This window comes from Branchiostoma belcheri, unplaced genomic scaffold (assembly GCF_001625305.1).
Source record: "Branchiostoma belcheri isolate BF01 breed outbred unplaced genomic scaffold, Haploidv18h27 scaffold63, whole genome shotgun sequence".
NCBI classification, from domain to species: Eukaryota; Metazoa; Chordata; class Leptocardii; order Amphioxiformes; family Branchiostomatidae; genus Branchiostoma; species Branchiostoma belcheri.
Window position 1 is genome coordinate 1,789,267 of NW_017804276.1, and position 7,833 is coordinate 1,797,099.

Sequence of the window (7,833 nt, forward strand, 5' to 3'; positions counted from 1 at the left end):
CGTGATTTTCTTTTTTTTTTTTTGAGATCGGGTGAAAATCAATGCGCGCGCGGATGTCATCCATAAAATTAAATCGGTGTGGCCTTATTCAGAATATTTCCAGTTTTGCTGCCCTGATCAAATCGCATTAGATGCCTCTATAACACCATGCAGATCCCAACCCATTGATAGGTGAACCTATGATTTAAAAGAATGAATGGCTTACCGGAGAAGAACGTCCACAGAGAGAAGGGGCACGTTATCTATGACCAGGTAGTTCCCAGTACTGCCGAAGCTAAGCTGATGGTTAGGCCATAGACACACTCCCTTTCTATGATTGTTCAATCTCTGCCAAACCGATAACTCCAAGGCAATCGGTCCCATTCATTCTAAAAGAAAGTCAAATCCCCTAAAATCCCCGGTAATATAAAATATGATTTAGAGAGCGGTCGGCCGAATGTGCAGTGTGATTTCAATGACCTTAGGATGCCATTTAAAACTTTTAGGTTTCGGTGTGTCGTACTCTACAGTCTAGAGTACGGTAAATTTGTGTTCAACTGTTTGTTTGCTTTGTTTTTAGTTTCCAAAAAAATTATTATCTCTAGACATTTAATAGCGTCGGGTGGCGTAGTGGTAGATCGTTCGACTATGAAGCGGGGAGACCCGGGTTTGATCCCGAGTTGACATGCACCCCGACGTTGTGCCCTTGGGAAAGGCACTTTACACAACCTTCCTCACTCCACTCAGGTGTGAATGGGTACATAACTTCGGTTGGGGAAAGTCGTATTGAGGTCACCTTGTGGTAACGAATGGCAGCCGCACAGACCCTTGCGACAGTTCCACACAAATTTGTGGAGCAAATATGTGTCATCATGTGTATCATTTGATTGTTGTGCTTTGTATTGATTATTATGTGATACCCTGGCCTGCATTTATACAGCCGTTAAAGGCTGCGACTGCACGGGTACTGTTTGGACAATAAACACCATAAAAAACATTTATTATCAGTTATTCAGGCAATTTGCATTCATACAATATGTGACAATATGTGAAACAAGATCGATTATGACGTTGTGAATGAAGTATTTCCCTTTCTGCAGGGTGTTGTTTCATTGTATTATATAGTTTCATAGTATATAATTTGTTCCTTACCAACAAGGAGTGGTATTTTTGACAAGGGGATGGCATGTATGGCTATTACGTGCAATGTAATAAATTGACAACAGTCTTGGTCAAAGGTACTCGACTATGGTCAAACTTCAGATCGAACAGTAATTATATTAACTATATCAACTCTTATCAAACTCAAGCCCACACAAGGAAGACCACGTGAAGGTCTCCTTAGTAGCCTTGTCGACGACTGTAAACTTTATCTTAATCACAATTATTATTATTATTATTATTATTATTATTATTATTATTATTATTATTATTATTATTATTATTATTAATTTATTATTATTATTATTATTATTATTATTATTATTATTATTATTATTATTATTATTATTATTATTATTATTATTATTATTATTATTATTATTATTATTATTATTATTATTATTATTATTATTATTATTATTATTATTATTATTATTTGACGTCTCTACTGAACTTGGCATTCACCCATGCCGTGCCTTACATGGTTTGTAACCGATGTCGCAGCATGTGTGTGGTCTCTGTGTGAAACATAGCGAGTGATTGGATGGAGCGTACGTGCTTCTGTGATTCTTTATCCTGTGCTGTGTATGTGTATGATTGTCATGAAAAATGGATGTATTGTTTTCGGTGTGTCTCTGTGTGTGTCTGTGTGTGTGTTTGGGTTCCGCGCATTTGCAGTCAGCATAACTTCAGAACGTCTTCATGGATTGTGATTGGATATTTGGTGTATTCAGATAGCTTATCCTGTCAGGAATAAGTGGAAGTTTTGTGCCCCTAGCCACTGTGCCCTAGCGGCTTGTTCTGGAATAATGAATGAGAATTTGTATGAAAAGTCAGCGTGAAAAAGCTGTCACACTATCTACAAAATTGTCAAGAGAAAAAAAAAAGGATTTTCTAAGATATTAACTAGGAACTATAACACTGTTCCCATTTTGGAGCCTCTACTGCGCAACGCAATTGTAGTGTCTGCCAAGTAGCCGGTTTCTAACGGTGACACGACAGCTGTAGTTTAAGAAAACAAAACGTTCAACCACATCTTACGGTCATGCAAACAGCTGACCCCACGAATTTTCCGCAAGACCGTCCAAAATCGATTTCTGTCAACTAAAAGCTAAAGGCACAAATACCAATTGATAAAAATATTCTGGCAATAACTCTTTTATTTGCTATATTGTTCATTCATGCCCGTGGTATTGAACCGCACTGTAAATCTTACTTGTACAATATGAATAGCGGGCACTCGAAAGGACAGGGCATTCTTTGCTGGCGTGCTTGACGTTAGGCCATGTTGATTTGATTATATGGATGACATCCTCTAGATCTGGGACCCCCAAAACTGATGCGAGCGTGCGATTAAAAAAGTTTGGCCAAAAAAAAATTGCTTTCCTTATGAAATCTACGTGGTCATGAAGGTTGAACAAATGACAGAGAGTATAGTATGGCGAAAAACCTGCTCTTCAAATTAATTTCTTTACATTTATTGTATATTGAAGTTGGTGTGTTACGCCGAAGGGCGGTTATACTGGCTATACAGATACAGACATATACTCGTACATTTTCGTCTTTTTCCTTTGATTTCGGCATTCTACGACATTGGTGTCGTTTTCCGATATTTTTTTTTTGCAACTTACGGTATATACTTGCTCGTTTTGCAACTGTTTTGTACGATTTACAGTATGGTTGAAAACCTTTTTTTTTGGAAATGGCCAAAAATTCATGCGCGCGCGGATGTTATCCATACAATCAAATCAATATGGCCTAAGTGCAATGTGGGGGGTTCAGCCGACAGCTGTGGCCGGTACTATATAGTCACCATAAAATCATCTGGAACAGGCTTTTACACATATACACAAAACAGTGCCTACTTCGTTAACGATAAAGTAAGATGCGAATCAGAGTACAACTAAATCAATTAGTCACAGGAATATACGGAGTAATTTATTTCTGTACCTTCATCTATTGATGCTTCTAAACTCGAATTTGATCCGGAGACATAACCACACGTGTTCCTATATTACCCCAGGTTCCCTGTTGTAGACTGACATCTGGATCGCTGTAAGAGCTGACGGCGCCAGACAGCCTACTGTAGGTAAGTGCATTTCCTGGTTCGGCTGCTCTCTAGGATCATGAACCATAAATCGTGTTGTTAATAAGGCCATGTTGATTTGATTATATGGATGACATCGCATGAATTTTCGGCTGTTTCCAAAAAAAATTCAACCATGCTGTAAATCGTACAAAACAGTTGCAAAATGAGCAAATATATACCGTAAGTTGCAAAAAGAATATTTAAAGACGATACCAATGTCGTAGAATGCCAAAATCAAACAAAAAAGACGAAAATGTAAAGAAATGAATTTGAAGAGTAGATTATTCGCCATACCATTCTCTGTGTCATTTGTTCAACCTTCATGACCACGTAGATTTCATAATGAAAGTAATTTTTTGCAAAACTTTTTTTATTCGCACGCTCGCATCAGTTTTGGGGTTCCCAGAGGATGTCATGCATATAATCAAATCAACATGGCCTAAAGTCTGTCTGTTGGGCTGATTAGTTTTTGGAAATGGTTCTACCATTGAACATGGTTTCTATCAGAGCCCTTTTAACTTCATTATTATAGTTGGATCAATCTTTATAAAAATGGGACAATAAATGATTAAAAAATCTTAGACGTATAACCCTGGGATCCTTTCTCATTAGAAGGAGTCATGCATATTACAGTATCCATATAAGTCACATAATAAGGGCAACGTAAATACTAATCTATTAAACTGCTCTCAATAGGTAACCCATATAGCTGTATACGAGGTATTATACACATAAACTCTATTGCAATGGTTGTGATGGTTTTTGAATGTCTTCTTTCTGGCAGACATACGGAGCACTACCTTCCCCAAATCGAAAATGACTGAGAACAACTCGACAGTGGAGAACGCCACGGCACCCATGGCGGCTTTAGAAGAAAACTACACCGTTGATTTTACAACGGACTTCCTGAACAACGTGACGGCCGGCTTGATGTCGCTGACGACGTCCAACGGCAGCGCGAACGGTACACTCAACGGGTACACTCCGCCATTCTCACCAGCCGTCACTGCAGTTCTCGCCTTCCTGATAGGAGTCGTCATCCTCATAACTGTCTGCGGCAATCTCCTCGTCATCATTGCCTTCTGGCAAAACAGGAACCTCCGAACGACCAGTAACTACTTCCTCCTTAATCTCGCATTCGCAGACTTCCTCATCGGCTCGATTGCCATCCCCATGTACGTGCCGTACATCCTGAGCGGAGTCTGGTCTCTAGGCCACGACGCCTGTATTGTGTGGCTGGTGATAGACTACTGTGTGTGCTCGGCTTCCACGCTGAACATCATGGCGATCAGCCTGGACCGGTATCACTGCGTCACGCAGGCCGTCAAGTACAGCATGAAGAAGTCCATCAAGCGGACGATGTACCACATGGGCCTGGTCTGGTTCATCGCCTTCCTTCTGTACGGGCCAGCTATCATCGGCTGGGAGCACTTCATGGGCAGACGGGACGTCCCTGCCGACAAATGTTACGTGGAGTTCCACGCCAACTTCCCCTTCACCTTCACGGCCAGTTTGGTAGAATTCTTCACCCCGTTCATAAGCGTCTCGTTCTTCTACTGCCGCATCTACATGGAGATTCGCAAGAGAACCCAGGCCAAGATGGCGAGGAGGGTTGACCTTCAGAATATGGGGCCTAAAAAGGGAACAAGTAACGGCAATGCCAAGCTGAAGCGAAACCAGCTTTCTCCGACCAACAACGAGAGAGGTTCAGAGGCGGGGGACCGGAAGACATCGTACGACCAGCTTGCCGTGACTCCCATCGAGGCAGACGGCTCGTCGTCAGTAGTCCAGCCTGTGATACCACAGGGGGTCGGGCCATCGACGTCGTCTGAACCGATCATCGCCAACCAAAGAAAGAAGAAGCCGCAGCTCGACATGGCTAAGGAGATGCGAGTGGCGAAGACACTGGCCATCATTGTTCTTGTCTTCGGAATCTGCTGGGCGCCCTACACCATCCTCACCCTGGTTCGGACAGTCTGCCAGAATTGCATCAGCGATGTTGTATACGAGGTCTCCTTCTGGTTCCTGTGGCTGAATTCAACCGTCAACCCGATTGTGTACGCCGCCTGCCACACACAGTTTCGGGCGGCGTTCATCGCGCTCCTGGGCCGATGGTACCAATGCATCGCCTCGGCGTTTTCGGTAGCGCAGGAGTCGAGTAACTTGGAACAACGAAACAGCCCAGAGGCGACTACGATGGGCGTGTCCGCAGCGTTGGCCATGGAGAGCATGAACAACCGCGTGGTGAAGGTTTAAAAGTGTGTTAGAATGAAAGATCATCTGTGTTGGTATACTTCATAATGACAAAAAGGTTTGTTCTTTCCAACACAGTAAATTAGGACTTACCTAAATTTTCGGACGACTTCACGGAATGGACCCTTCTACTGCAGCTTCCGGGACGTGACGTCGGAAACACGTGATAGCAGCAGAGGGTCATACGTGTCAGATAACCTGTGTCGCCTCCCGTCTCTGTTCAGTAATGTACACCGCCTCCTTTATTCCTCTCGCGAAGAAATTCGGTTCTGAGTCCAGAATTTTCACTTTGCTTCGCGAGAAGAGCAAAGGAGTCGGTGTACGTTTTGGCCAAAGTTTTTTTACCCTTTTTGTCATAATGTTTAAAAGTGTGCTTTTTGTACACTCCTGGATGACAAAGCTTTGACTGCAATTTGTGAAGGAACTGTGAACGGGTTGATGGTATAAAGAGAAAAGGCATTGCATGTAAAATTCCACGTACTTGCACCTTTCAGATTCTTAAACAATGAAAAGTTGACAAGTAAAAAAAAATACTAGAATGCTAAAATGTAATCTGTGATTACCTAATACGATACTTATGGTACAAAGATATTGCAATACACTTTGGCTCAATACACTTTGGCTCCCTTCATATCGTGTTAGCAATGATCTTTTCTTGTAACATAATTATGATCAAGATGTATATACATACGAAACCTACTTTATCTTATGATTAGACTTAACATTTTGCGTTTTAGCTAACTAATTACAATGTGGAGCACAGGATCAGTTGTAACCAAGCGACACAAATATCACTAAGAAATGTCTAAGTTGCTTAAACTATCAGCTAGCTGAACAAGGTCTCATTTGTTAAAGCGTGGTTGCTGAATTTTGTCAGAGAAATTAGCTCATATTTGACAGTATGTTTATGATGTAAGGCCACAGCAAGTAATTTTTTTGGATGACATCAGCGCGCGCATTAATTTTCTCCTAATTTTGGGGGAAAAAAGAAATTTTGTTGCCCTCTGACAGTGGTCACAATGCCAAAAATGGGCCAAGATGTCTGTTGTCATGCCGGAAGGTGGATGGCAGATAAACATAAAGAGAGGAGACAAGAAAAGGCTCTGATTTAATGTTTTGTTTTTTTTACTTTGACGCAGTGATATGTGGTGCTGGCTGTGTACATGTAATGTTTCCACTGAATCAAAATCATTTGTACAATGATTGCGTCAAAATTTTAAAATGTAGGAGTCTTTTTTTTTCGGCCCGCCATGTTTTTTTTTGCCCGCTCGCATTAGATTTGGAGTCTGCGGATGATGCCATCCATAAAATTTACTTGCTGTGGCCTAAGTATAGTATAATGATTGAGACTAAATGTACTGTGTTTTATTCGACGAATCTGACCTTCTGTATAAACCATGTACCATAATGTAACATGTCACAATGGCCGTGTCTATACGGAATCACCTAAACCGCGATTCGGGTAACTCACATTCCTCACATCTGGTCCACGTGCCACACACACCTGCGAAACCGTGTCCGAACATAATGCGCTTGAGCTACATTTATTGTTGTTTGATGATAACACGCAAGGCGCCGTGTTATTAATGTCAGAGGTCAACGACCTGCTTGCTGATGCCCCCCTCCCAGCGTATCTCGGCCGAATGCCGACGTGGTCCCGCCAGAGGCGGTGAAGCTCGTCCTAGAACGGACACATTATTTGACCATTACTGGTTTTTAAGTTGCTGCCACGTTAAAGTTGGTATTGCATATAAAAAAAGAAATATCACCCCGTAATCCTTGACCAGGCGAAGTCACATTGAAATCACATTGCGTTCAGATGCAAATCGCGATGCGGGAAAACCGATTCGAAACCACCTCTAGAAGTGGCTTGGGATCGAGGCGCTTTCAATGTGATTTCGGAGCGTTCAGATGGAGCCACTTGAAACCGGCTTCGGGGTAAACCACATGTAAACCGCCTTGGGTGATTCCGTTTAGACACGGCCAATGTTGTCTATATAATGTACAACAGTTGTTATTGTTTATTATATGGTCAAAATATCAGTGTGTAGATTCAATCAAATGTGCGGACAAGCTAAAAAAAATAAGTGGTGGTCAATGTGTTTCGGTCGGTTCTAATATGTATTTTGAAAAAAAATCTTGACGAACAAGATTTATAATGTAAAATTACCTTAATATTTAAGGTAAACCTTTAATATCAATCTATCGGTTTTTCTTTTTATCAAAAGCGACCATTGGCTTAATATAAGCAGGTCGGCTGTTTGTATTTTTGCGCTTGAAAGTAAGGCCATGTTAATTTGATTCTATGGATGACATCCGCGCGCGCATGAATTTTCGGCCGTTTCAAAAAA

The 7,833-nt window shown here is 41.5% G+C and overlaps 1 pseudogene; it reads left to right on the forward strand.

Annotated features, from left to right (window-relative positions):
* Positions 1 to 4,027: 4,027 nt before the first annotated feature.
* On the forward strand, positions 4,028 to 5,506 carry LOC109483223 (annotated as a pseudogene).
* Positions 5,507 to 7,833: the final 2,327 nt, after the last annotated feature.